The sequence below is a fragment of the Tetrao urogallus genome (assembly GCF_951394365.1).
Source record: "Tetrao urogallus genome assembly, chromosome: 5".
In the NCBI taxonomy this organism is placed as follows: domain Eukaryota; kingdom Metazoa; phylum Chordata; class Aves; order Galliformes; family Phasianidae; genus Tetrao; species Tetrao urogallus.
In genome coordinates, this window is record NC_136818.1 from 1,596,979 (window position 1) to 1,610,649 (window position 13,671).

At 47.7% G+C, this 13,671-nt stretch overlaps 1 protein-coding gene across 3 annotated transcripts in view; it reads right to left on the minus strand.

The window, feature by feature from the left end:
• PDE4B (phosphodiesterase 4B) overlaps window positions 1–13,671 on the minus strand; it is a gene marked incomplete at both ends in the record, with an annotated part of 124,533 nt that overhangs the window by 93,238 nt on the left and 17,624 nt on the right. The window lies entirely within an intron of this gene.

The window sequence follows — 13,671 nt, forward strand, 5'->3', positions numbered from 1 at the left end:
ACAAGCAGTGAAAAACATACCACAGTGGTAACAGATAAAAGCATGAAAAATGGGATAAAAGGAAGAATCAAAGTCATTCTGCTACTGTGCTCCATAACCTAAAGGTGTTCCTCTTTCGTAAGGACCCACCAGCTTTAAGGGATGATGGGGAAGGAGGGCTCTCTTTGCAGCTTGGCTAACCAAGGCTTCTGAATCACTAGAGAGCTTGTCAGTTCTTTTACTTGCGCTGTACCTGTACCTCCTGTTTGACATGAGGATGTAGGCAGGTGCAGAGAAGGTTGCTGGATGGCTTTTCCCACGCCGCAGCCACCAACCTGCTGGCAGCCCAAAGGAGTCTGACATCCGACCCAGGAGGGATGTGCAATTCTTAACCCAAAGAGCTAAAAACAACCCCCCCGAAGACTGCATTCCTTCGCAGTGAGCACGGCTAGCTGGGAACCTTTGCCACCAGGGCTGACAAGAGGAATTAATCAGAGGCAGCTATCAGCTGCACGCTCCCCAGCAGCCGCAGCCCCGCCGCACCTCGCGGCCAGCCGCACGCACCGCTGAGCTCCGCATCTCGGCTGTTCCTTTCAGTTGAGTCATTACTGGAATATTTTATTGCCTTCCTGAGATGATTAACAGCTGTGACCTTTTCAAAATTTGGAAGGTTCTTTTCTGCATGCTAAGTAATAACACAATGGCTTAATTTAAACTACAGCACAAGCCCATTCTGCCTAAATAATCCCTGTCAACAATTAATTTAACATTAAGAGAGTGAAATAAAAATGCACCGTCAGTAGCAGTTTTGTTTTTAATTCATTTGTCCTTTTTAATATCCTGCTTCAGGCAGGAATTATTGGTGACAAAACCAGCCGGAGTTATCGCATCCATTTAACTTCTGCGCGAAGTCAAATCCCATTCAGCTGCAAGAAGCTGCAGGGATCCAGGCTCCAACTTTGCCAAAGTCTCACTGCTGCTGTCTCCCGGTTCCCAGCCCCCAATGCACACAGCACCATGACGGAGCGGGTGACCTCAAGGCCATCTCCCTGTTGCCTCTTGCACAGAAACAACTGGAAGGAGACACGTGCCAAGAAAGAGCTGGCTGAGCGGCAGGGAGCAGCTCTGTTACATCCAGAGATCACCGCTCCTTCCTTCAACACAAACGCAGCAGTGATGTCTGTGAGCAGCCCGCCCTTCACGTGCTGGCATCCACTCAGCCCAGGATGCCCAGCACAGGCCTTCATGGCAAGCGGGGAACGTGGGATAATTGCGTGCACTTATTTTCAGTGGTGACCTACTGCCGTTTTTCAGAGGTTGCTGTGTAACTTCAAACCCAAAGTTCCTTCAAAATGCATCTGCGTGGAGAGGTGAGGAGCACGCGCTGCAAAGAGATGTGCTTTTAAGTCCCTGAAATGCTGCGCTCAGCGAGGAAATTTAAGTTTCTGAAAAGGTAGATCAAGAGATCCCGTATGGAAATAGGCCACTGGCAGCACAGGAAAGGAATCTGTGTTGGTGCCTGCTGTCCATGCCGAGGCAGGGCTCCTCCAACATTCAAATCTCTGCTTGCGTTCTCCTCCCTGCTAGAGATCCACTTTTATCTCTCTTATCTCCCTTTAAGCCGCATCTGTGGTAATTGTTTTTGTTAAGCCTGGTTAATTAAGACTGCAGGCTCATCAGGGAAACCTCCCCCTTCCTCGGCTTCCCATTTCTGCAGTGGCTCAGCAGAGCACAGCACGGCCGTCACGCCGCTCCTGCCCACCGCCTCCCTCCTGCCCCCAGAAAGGTTGGTTGCTTCTGGAGGGAGATTTTCCTGTTCTGCCGTCCCACACTCGCAGTGCAGCGCTGACATCCCGGCGGCCGCCGCCTCACCCAGCGCTACGCACTTAACTGCCTCTGTCTGAGGCCCTGGAAGTTGGCTGCTCGGCTATCTGACAGGGTTCATTAATCAGCCACTCTGAATTATTCATTACATATTTAACCAAATGCTCCACCAAAATCCCCAGCAGCCGTAAATCTCGCAGAAATACATTACAAATTCTATTTCTCTTCATAAACCGCTAAATACCACTTTTTGCAAAGATTTCCTTAAGGCACCGCTAGCTTTTACCTTAAGTGATGCCAGAACAAAGGGCGGATTTCATCATCTGTTTTGGTTTCTGATAGTCCTTTTCCTTGAACCATTAATGTTCCTGAAAGCAGAAACGTAGCTCAGCTTGTTATCTTTGCAAAATCAAACGCATTGGACAGGGTATTATTTGCCTCAGGCAACGCCATTTCAAGTTTGTATCACTGCTAGCCGGGACCTTTCCGTTCACAAAGAAAATCATCTGGATTTGACAATGACTGCTGCCACTCACCCGCAATGAGCACTTGCTCCTTCCCCAAGAAATCAGTTTCCACCCTGCTACATTTGAATGAGCAAACCTGTGGTGTTTATTACATGGGAAATATTCCCCCTGAAGTCTAGAAGCAATTAGAATTTGTTTTTCTTTGCCTTAATGTGACGATAACAAGAGAAATCGGATATTAACCGAGACCTTCCTTAGGAGAGCAATTTCATCTTTACCAACTCAGAAATTAGATTTTTAGCAATGAAATACAGTGCCTTTTTGTTGAGTGCTAAGTGCTATGAAAAGAAAACCCAACAGCTGATGCCTGGACGCAAACCCATAGAGCAACTGCCCCGAACGCCCCTCCCTGGGGAGCGCTCTTAGCCTGGAGCACTTTGCAATGCCCAACCACTTCTCAGGGACAACCTCAGCACCTCACACTCCCGATTTCCTCATTTTGACCTGTATGATGGGCACATCACATCACTCCAAGATTCCAGATTACTTGCATTACACTGTCAGGTACGTACCTTTAAGTGAGTTTTCAATCCTATGCAATCTGGAGCTCATTCCCTCACTCCTTACCCACAAAGTTACCAGCACAGCCCTCAACGTTGTGCTTGCCTGTCTCGCGCCTGCCTTGGCGTCTGCTTTCATCTCCATCCCTGCTGCACAGAAGCAAGACCAGGTTTCTCAACGTGACTGTTCTCTTGGGATTTACATAACAAATGAGAAGCAGTCCACTAACAGAAAGGCTGAGCACAAGGCCAGGCCAGACCTTGGGGGGGGGGGCGGGTGGGAGCGAGTCAGAGAGCGATCCACGCTGAGACCGATGGAAATGTTCTGACACAGCTCTGAATGGGAAACTGTGCGTGACCCCACTGTGTGCTCCAAAGGGAACTGCATACACAATGCAGAAAGCCTATGCAGCTTTTTAGCACTGCTGAATTTCCTCAGGTTTCCCCAAGATGCCATGAGACTCAAGCAGAAAGTCTCTTTCCCCCTCATCTCCTCCTCAGCACGGCTGGCCCAGGCCAACAGGGCAGGCTTCTGTATCTACTGCAGGTCCACGATCTTAATTCATAGCATCTTTCAAATTTCACTTTGTGAATTAGCATCAGTGTAAGGCCTTTTAGCTTTTTCTGAATTATTTTAACCAAGCATTCCAACCAAATCCATTTCTCAAGCACAGCTGGAGGCGATTTTGAGCAAGTACACTACCAAGGGAATATGCTGCCAAATACTGTTAGTGGGTAACAGAATGCAAATCCAAACAATGTGCATGTGCTCAGAACACAACAAAACAACCTATTGGAAAATATCCCTGTCCCACAGAGCAAAGCCCTGACGTTTCTCACTTGGCCTTCCATGGAGCTCTACTTTACATGATTCAAATAAGTGGAACCGTAACCCAAAATACATGGTCTGCTCTTAAAAACCCCCCGATGCTTTCCAAGCACCACTGAAGAAGACTCAGATTCTATCCACAAAAGGCTGACCACCAGAAGGCATTTCTGACTTCTTACAAATGCTTCTTTCCCTGCAGCAGCACAGGACAAACGGGACTGATTGCCTACAGCAGGCATGCTGCGCACTGCAATCCGGAATGCTTACAGCAACACAAGAGCTTTTGGGGGGATATGCAGTAAAAATAGCAAAGCCTGACATTTAGAGATTAATGTTTTTTCCTTATGGAGGCAATTTTCAACGACAGTAGTGCAGATTCTCTTCATTCTCATTAAAAAGCAAGGCAGAGCTTAGGTCTCGGTGATTTAGGAAGGTGCTTCTCTCATAGGCAAAAGAGTGTGAGGAAACATCAGTATATGGATAGAGGTGACCGATTAACCCTTCTCTAAGTTAAAAGACAGCAGCTGATAATGGAGCCTAGACATACAGACATTGCCAAGACACTGCATTCCAGAGAAGCCTATTTCAAAGCCATGTCTGTAAGGAAGCGTGGGCTTCTTGTTGCATCTGCTCTTCCAGTCTGCATCTTCTGGTGTTGCCTTCTCTATGCTGCACCGTCTTTTCTCGTTTGTTCCTTCCTTATTATTACATCAAACAGAGCCAAAGGAGCTCAGCATCGTGGAAAAAAGGGCTGCCCTGTAACAACTGTGTGACCCCAAGATGGATATGTTCAATGAGTGCTGGCTCAGTCACCAACGGCCTGACGCAAGCCAGCCTAAAAATCCAGAGGGACAACACAAGAGCCACTTGCTTTCATGTTCCTGGCCTCCAACAGCTCCCAGTGCAGTTTGTTAAGGGGATCCCATCTGACAACGCAGACCTTGGCTAGATTTACAAGGGCACAGTGACTAAAGGAGAAGGGAGCTTTACCCAGCCTCAAAAACCACTGGTATCTGGGGATTGCCATCATTAACCTACAGCGATCAGTTTGGTGCATACAATCACCGCTTGCTCTGGAATTTTTCCTCCTTAATCCAACCACTGCAGGAATACTAAAGCAGAGAGCACCGTCCACTTGACCTGACAGCAGACCACCATGCTCTATCTGCAACCCATGCAGAGGGACAGCATGCTTCAAATTGGGAAGCACATGTCTTACAGCCACAGTATCCTGTGATTCCACATCTGTCCCCCCCCCAAAAAAACCCAGAATTTGGGAAACTGAGATAAGAACAGAAGCAAATACACCATCCCAAAGTAAACCACATCAGAAGTAACCACGGGGAAAGGCTCCGTGCTGATGGAGGGGACGCAGCGGGGCACAGCACACCACCAGGACACACAATAAAGGTGCTAAAAGCTCTGCAGTTGTGACAGCTCTTGGAAATCCAAGCCCTTGTATACACTGTGAATGTACTCATTGTTATAATAACTGAATGCTGATGAAAAACGAGCCTCCCTAGGATTATCCGCCTCATCTGTTCTTTATACAAATATTGCAATTTCCTCCCCATCTAACTTGTTTGAGAGAGGAGGATCAAGGTAAATGGGCTGAGAACCTCTTAAATGAGCACTCATTAATGTCCAGGAATTAGATCTTCAACCAATCCCATGCCTGTGTCACAATTCCTACAGTAGGACTCCCAACCACTCAGCCATTAACACAAGCCACGCAAACCCCACGCTGAGCGCCATGCCATTTTTCCAGCAGCAGAGAGGTGTCTCCATCTGCGGTGCATAAAAACAGCTTGGTTTTATGGCAGAGGGGAAACAGGGCTCTAACTCATACCATACTGATGGTCATTATGCTGCTACTTCTGCTTCTGCAAAAGCTGCACATGAGCAGCCCTTGGTAAGAACAGGAATGCATTCCAGGTTGCGGGGTAAGGAGGTCTCCCAGAAATGTATATGCCCAAATGAGAAAAGCGTACTAAAATAAGGTTATGTGAAACTGCAACAACAGATGACAACATAGACACAGAATCACAGAATCACAGAATCACAGAATCACCCGGGTTGGAAGGGACCTCAAGGATCATGTAGTTCCAACCCCCCTGCCTAGCAGGGCCACCAAACATACACATTTAGATCAGGTTGCCCAGGACCCCGTCCAACCTGGCCTTGAACACGTCCAAGGACGGGGCATCCACAACCTCCCTGGGCAGCCCGTTCCAGGGCCTAACCACTCTCCTCGTAAAGAACTTCCCCCTAACATCCAACCTAAATCTTCCCTCCTTCAACTTGGATCCATTTCCCCTAGTCCTGCTATTGTCAGCCCTTATGAAGAGTTTACTCCCCTCCTGGGTGTAGGTTCCCTTCAGGTATTGATAGGCTGCAATGAGGTCGCCCCGCAGCCTTCTCTTCTCCAGGCTGAACAAGCCCAACTCCCTCAGCCTGTCCTCATAGGGGAGGTGCTCTAGCCCCCTGATCATCTTAGTCGCCCTCCTCTGGACCCTTTCCAAAATCTCCATGTCTTTCTTGTACTGAGGGCTCCACACCTGGACACAGTACTCCAGATGGGGCCTCACAAGAGCCGAGTAGAGAGGGACAATCACTTCCCTGTCCCTGCTGACCACCCCTCTCCTGATGGAGCCCAGGATCCCATTTGCCTTTCGAGCTGCCAGAGCGCACTGCTGGCTCATGTTGAGTCTCTCGTCCATCAGGACCCCCAGGTCCTTCTCTGCCGAGCTGCTCTCAAGACAGAGATAGACAGAGATATCCAAGCCAAAAGATCACATTACCATCTTTGCGCTTTTAGCTTATTCGTAGGAAAGCATCAGTACTGTGTACTACATCTGAGATGCTGGGCAGAGAAAGACTCCAGGGGGTAGAGTAACACCTAGGAAGAGCAACAGCACTGGGCCACTGGACACAGGTGCTTCCGTAAGGCTATGGCAGCCCTAGGCTGCAGCTGAGCTTCTCAACATGTGCCTTTATGTAACAAGCAAATACTTCTGCCAGAGTACAAGAAGTATCTCAGAACCAAGTGATACTGCTAGGAGAATTCACAGGAACTTGACTTTTCAGGATAAAATTCAGGCTCCTGAAGATGAGCAAGAGCTAGGAAGAAACGTATGTCATGAATATCATTTATTTTCTCTTACGTTCTGCAGTGCTGTATGAATAGCATCAGGATAGGCAGCTACTTGATATTACTTTCTTAGGCAGGTAAATCACTCCCCCATCTTGCTTTCTGCAACATTTAAACAGTAATAGTCTGCATATCTGTTTTCAAGTCTGCAGGAAAGAAGCACTCCATTCTCTTACAGATGATCTAATAGAGATCGTGAAAGCTGGCACTGAAGTCTGACTAATCTGTCACTCACCTGGCTCCTGCACACTCACAGAAATCTGCATTTCTGAAACGTAGATGGCTGCCTTATGCGCCATTTGAGGCTGGCAGTGTATTCACCAGGCACCGTCACCCGCAGGCAATAAACGTGTAGCTCACTAACATCTGGTCCTCAGCTGAGAGGAGCAGACAAAACTTCCCCGAGGCCGGAACACGAAGGCAGCATTCAGAGGCGACGGTCAGAGGTGGAAGCACGGGGCAGCGCCCCAAAGCCTGGCCTTGTTCAGCCACGCTGGGCTCTGGTCCCAGCAGCTGCTCTCACAGTGCCCAGCCAGGACAGCACGAGCTGCTGCTGATGGACAGCAACTGCAGCACTTGCAATGGATGCAGACCTTTCCTGTGGCAGGAGCTCCAGAACGCAGTGAGCTCCCTGCAGATCCAGGTCCTGCAATTATCTTGGTAATAACAAACCCAATAAAATGGGAGAGCTAATTCTGCATTACTGTTATGAAAGAAAACTTCCCCTCCAACCTAATGGAGTTGTCCATCATTATGCAGTCATTACCTGCATATGCACAATGTCAGCGGGGTTCATTAAAGCTGTTTGAAATGAAGGAGCAGCACAGAACGTTTCCAATTCACACTGAGGTTCTTTATGTACTGACAAGGCAAGGAGCAAGCACTTGCTTTCAGACTGTATTCTGTGCATTTCAAAACCATACAGTAAATACTGTGAGACCAGGGTAAGAACTACACGCTAGTGTTATAAAAGGAGACTATTCATTAAGCACCTTTTGTTGTAACTGGATGCACTTGGACAACCTGTACCAGTGTCAGAGCCATGTCTGAGCTGAGAGGAATACCACTTGATTCCTGTTTTCCTCTGCTGATAAAATGAGATTCATTTCTCTTTATGTTTCCTTTGGGGAGGCATGCTTTCAGATGGTGCTACATGCTCGCTTTCCTTTCCAAGGCCTAGACAGCTACCCAGGTCAGAAATCAATAAAACAGAACACAAGTTACCGCACGGACTTTATTAACAAGACAAACGTACAGTGCAACAGAATGGTAATTATTCAGTACACAAACATACAGATCTACCTGCTGTACATCTGTACTCAGAATAAGGCTCTCCTTTCCTGCGGGCTGCCCATGTTGCATTGGGTACCAAGTGCACGGTGACTGAGCTGCACACGGAGCTGCTGAGGGTGCAACAGGAGCTCGTTCACCACAAAAGCACGGATTCATTCCCTAAAAATTGATAACCTGGTTCCCATTTAATTCCATTAACTGCCAGGCAGATGTTTTTCTTTCGTAGCATCGCAACCTATTGCGGAGAAAGCTGCAGTTAATTGCTCCATCATGATAAAATGCAGCTTTCTTGTTTAGAAAGAAAAGCAGAAGGGCTCTACACAATGTTCTATTGACCACAGAAAGGTAATTCAGTCGCACTGAGTGCAGGCATCCTAATTCTACCCATGAAAGCTTTTTTTTCTAGTAAAACGAGTTCTAGACAGTAGCAAAGCAGGCAGCTTCCCAACATAGCAAATCACTGCAGCAACAAAAGAACCACATCCACAGTGCCTGTCCCCTCCTCCTCCCTCAGCATCCTTCCTCCTCACCCCCTCAGCCCTTCACCATCCCGCTCACTTTGAGTTCTTCCACACTTTCCCACTCTACTGGGAAGTCAAAACACCAAAGCAATCTGGGTCAGGCCCGATTGATTCCTGCTTAGGCACCCTACTGCAGCGATGTGGAAAATGGAACAGGCAGGAGCACACCGCAGCGCAACACAGCACGAGGACAGACGCGGCCATCAGGAGCTACGACTTGTCGCCCACAACAAAAACAGGCCATTTTAACAACAAAAAAATAAATACACTGCTAAACACGTCGCTGTGTCTCCAGTCTTATTCCTGCACTGCTTAATGCCTGATGTGTTCCTCAGCAATACCCACTCACAGTGCTGAAAGAACAAAAAACCTTAAAGACATTTGAACTTGTTCTTTCTTACAGTGCTTCCCAGTGACAGAGCCTTATCTGAAAGCAGAGACTCCACCTCTGCAGGCATTTCTTGGAAAGTAAAACTACTACCTGGGCAATATTTTACCCCAAACCCTATCAGCTGCTCTGGCATCAGTCTTCTCATTTCAGCTTTGCATTCCGCCTGTGCCGCTATGCCAGTGCATTACACTGTATTTACTATCAGTTAAGTTACAGCCTTAAATATTTACTATCAGTTACAGCCTGATATTATAGCCTTATGTTGTACAGACTCACAGATGTCAAGCATTGCTGCCCACTGATTTGCAAAGCACTGAGCTTTCTGTCACACCAGACAGCAGCGTGGAAAAGGCAAGCAGTGAATGTGAAGGCATAATGAACATGGATGCAAACACGTTCATGCTGTGCAGAACGGCACGATGCTTGCTAAAAGTCATCACACCCCTTCAGCAGCATTCAGCTTGTTTACTTCTGCATCTCTTTCACGTCCTCCATGAGGAGACTGAGAGCAACTCTAATTTTCACATTTTAACTTCCCCAACCTCTTCTCCTCTTTCTGTTTCTCCAGATCTATGTTTGCAAATCTGCCCATCACAGCACCAGCAGAGCATTCTCTGTGACACTGCTGTAATTCACCTCTGCCAGGAGCATTTCCCATTTGACTGCTGCAAAAACCTTGTGCTACGATAATTACAGAAGAACCTACAGCCTAATCTGTTAAACTACCCCCAAACCTGCCCTGGGAGACAAAGGAACATGTCACTGTTGTGGAATCAGTGTGATGTTCCAGTAAGATAACGTAGGGTAACAGAAGTGAAACACAGAGAAATCATTTCCGAGAGCTAGCTGGGGTTATTCAGAAACAAACGAACAAAAAAAGCTGAAAAAGATAAAAAGCAATGACAAACCAGGGAACGTATGGCTGTGCAGCAAAGCTCACCCACAGCACACAAGCAATGTGGCAGATACGTGCGTGCCTCATCAGTCACCACTGGAAACCAGCTCCAGCACCAAGAAGCAAGGCTGCAAGGCAATGCAGGCTGCCAGGGCAGTTTAAGGACTACCCAGAGGCTTTGGGTTTGTTGTGTGTGCTCATGTCTGCTGTTCCATGAGCCCTGCTCACTTCCATGTCCTTTGGAACCTTCCCTGCCAGTCCATGGCTGTTGCTCAGGAACTTGGGATGCGTGGAAAAATGCATTCAGCAGAAATAAAGAGAACCTCCTGTCCTTCCCCATCTTTTTCCCTCCGAGTTTCCTTTTTCCTCAGAGTTTCAACAGATAACAGAGCAACTTCATGTGTCCAGTGCCAGTGAGCAAGAGAATAATCTGCCTATCCGTCTGCCTATTTCTTCAAATGAACAGAGGCTTGAAGCTGTATCAATAGCCAGTGAAAAACAAAACCAGATCTGTTCATGAAGTAAAGACAAGCATGCTATTCAACTTTGGAACTAGGGAAACGCATCCTGCTACATATACAGCAAAGCTGAAATGCATCCAAAATCGCATCATATGCTGCTTTCAGACAGAAACAGGCTATGGTGAGACCCACCACCTTTGCCTCCAAAACAAAAGACGGCTCCTAATTCAGCTTAGAACAGGACTCGTGCTGAGGCCCCTTTTGTTCTTCCCCAAGCAGCTCTGTGAGGGTCCTGAGGACACCAGGAGGAAATGCTTTACCACGGGGGCAGCGAGACCCCAGCCCTGCCGCCCAGAGAGCTGGGGGCCTCCCACCTCTGGAGGTGCCCAAGGCTGTGGATGGGGCCATGGGCACCTGGGCTATGGGAGCTGGCCCTGCCCGTGGCAGGAGCTGGGACAGGGGGTGCTTTAAGCTCCCTTCCAACCCAAACCAGCCTGGGATTCTGTGAAGAAATGACTGAGGAGATTAATGAGTCTCATAAGCGCTCGGTAGCCTCAGCAATTTCAAGTTTACAGACCGTCTCCAAAATGGGAATTTTCTGAGCTACTGTTGCAGTGGTGGTTGCCACCAGTCCAGGCTTTATGAGTTGGTTCCAGAAGCTCGGTGCTCAGAAAGCAAAACAAAGCGCTACGTCTCCTGATAGCTGCGATGTGCCCACAGTACGTCGTGCAGCTCCAAGTAATTAAACAGATCAGTTGTTATTCACCAGGCTTGGAACGAGCTCAAATGCTACCCCTCTGACTGGATTGTGCCATACTATTTAACTTAATAAATTCCACCGCAGAAGATTATTTTGCAATGAAAACAGATCATGTTTTCAAAAAAAAATAAGGCTAGCATATGATTCACATTTTGCAGTATACCTCAGAAAGCAAATGTGTCGGTACTTCAATTGCATTGAAGGACAACCAAAAGAAAAAAAAACAACAAAGCAGGACCCCTTTGTGCCATTTCCATCCTACCTTGTGCATTCTTTACTCCATAGCTAACTGCTACCAACAAAGAACTCACCTAAACTCACCACACCAACAAAAGGGAGATAGAAATTAATTTGACAATAAACATTATAGTCTAAGAAAACACTTTGTTAAAATGTTATTCCTCATCAGAACACAGCTGATGACTGTATGTTATTAAACTAAGTGATCTAAACCGTATAAACAGTATAAAACTGGAGATAAATATTTAAAGAAAACTCAATTAAAAGCAGCAGAGAACACTGGAAAAGAGCTTCTGCCTTTTAGAAGACACTTTGGATCTTGCAGGGCACTGCTGCAAAGAGCCTTGCTTTGGGTGGCACCACGGTGATGGTAATAGCTCTGATGGAAGTAAGATGGCAGATGAGAAGAAAAGAGGGCTCAGGGCAGGATGCTATGAGACAGGGCATGCTGAGCACAGAGCACATCCCCCTGTCTCGTGGAGATGCTTTCCCCTCTCTGCAGGAAGCACTCCAAGTGTTGCCCTGCACGTTCTGCATTCAGAGGGCTGCTGCCATGTAGCAACTCACCTCTGCTGCTGCCTGCTCTTCTCCCCCCAAAAGCCAACAAAAGCAACTGGTACCAGGGCTGGCTGCAGAAAGGAAGAAATGGGATGGGGGTTTCAACATCTTCAGGACAAAAATGCCAGATGGAAGAATCAGACCTGTGGACTCTGGCAGAGGAAAAAGAGTGCAGGCTTAACACTTCCTGTACTGCTAGGTTCTATGGAGGAGGTATTCAAAGACTGGGCACAGCAGCAGCAGCCATGGCACGTGATGGGACGATGGCAGGCAGGCAGGGATCGGTGGCAGATGGTGAAGGGCACTGAGCTGACATGTTGGTCATGTACTGTCGTGACAACTGGGTCCTGGGGGGAACGTTCTGAGCACAGAAGTGTTTGAATTATGGCCTTGTTTTTTTGTTTGCTGCTGAAAAGTAATTGGATACAGGAGAGGAATGGTGATGACAGATTTCATCAGGAGAAAAAAGTTGAAATGCGTTTAGTTAGAAAAGGAGAACGCCTAGAAAGGATGATGGATTAAAAAGCAAAGGAACAGAGCAATTAAGACAGAAAACTGAAAATAAAGAGCATAGAAGAGCGAACAGGAGATTCATCAAGTAATGAGATTAGCAGTGCGGATAAAGGTGGTGAAACATCATCATTTACCATGCCACTAATCCCCATACAGAAGAAGTTCCTGTTCACCACGCTATGAAAGTTAAAGATTACGTGATTTGCAGAAGGATGGATTAATTCCCTTTTAATCATTGCATGGTCTGCATTACTTCTGAGGCCCTTCCTACCCAGCCACACGTCCTCGCTCCGCACAAAGGGACCTTACATAAACGGCCTTCCTGCGCAGCACAGGTGATGGATGGATGCTCTGCACTGCACAACAGATTTGCAGCTAATGAGCAGATGCAGCCACCCTGCTGGAAGTGCCCTGCTCACAGCACACGTGCAGCACAGCTCTCCAGACGATCTAACAAACATTGCATCACACTTACAGAGCCAATTCCCTCCTGTTTCATAAGATGATAAAGCAAGCTGACAGCACGCTGGAGTTTGCTGTGCCCCGACTGTGTTCAGCCCGCACACAAACCCAAACATGTTGGAAACCTCTCCCTGCCAAGGCAACTTTCATCATTTCTACAGCAGTTTCCTTCTGTAAGGTTAAAAGCTGTATGTGCAACTCAGAACCTGATTCTAGAAACTCCGACAGAAAGAGCACGAGAACCTTCCACCCTTCTGTTAAACAACAAACTCAGAACAATCCCACCTCCACTGATCCAAGAGATTATCAGCTACATCCCCAAGCGTGTGTGTGTACACAGACTCACTGCCTTCCCAGACAACAGACAGCCCACTGGGTGCCCCACTAACCCCCAGCAGCCTGGTTTCTCAGGCCAAACCAGCAGGGCAGGACGGGCAGCACCCCCCAGTACCGTGCAGTGAGAGACAACAGCTGCAGGAGGAACCCAGGTGTACAAACCTAAACACTGCTGCCTATGTCCAATTAAAAGGCTGCAGGAAGCTGAGGAACACACAGAGCGTTGCAGAGTGGTCCCAGTTGGAAACATTCTGCTTCCAAAAGCAGCAGATACAGCAATGGTATCGGGCTGTCTCAGGTATGCTGAGCACCCGGCCCACATGGAGCTCAGGGGACAGCCCAGCCCTCCCTCCTCTGCTTCTCCCTGCAGAACAGGAAGGCCATTAACAAGGCTGTATGGGCACAATTTGAAAATGCCTGTTAATGAAAGT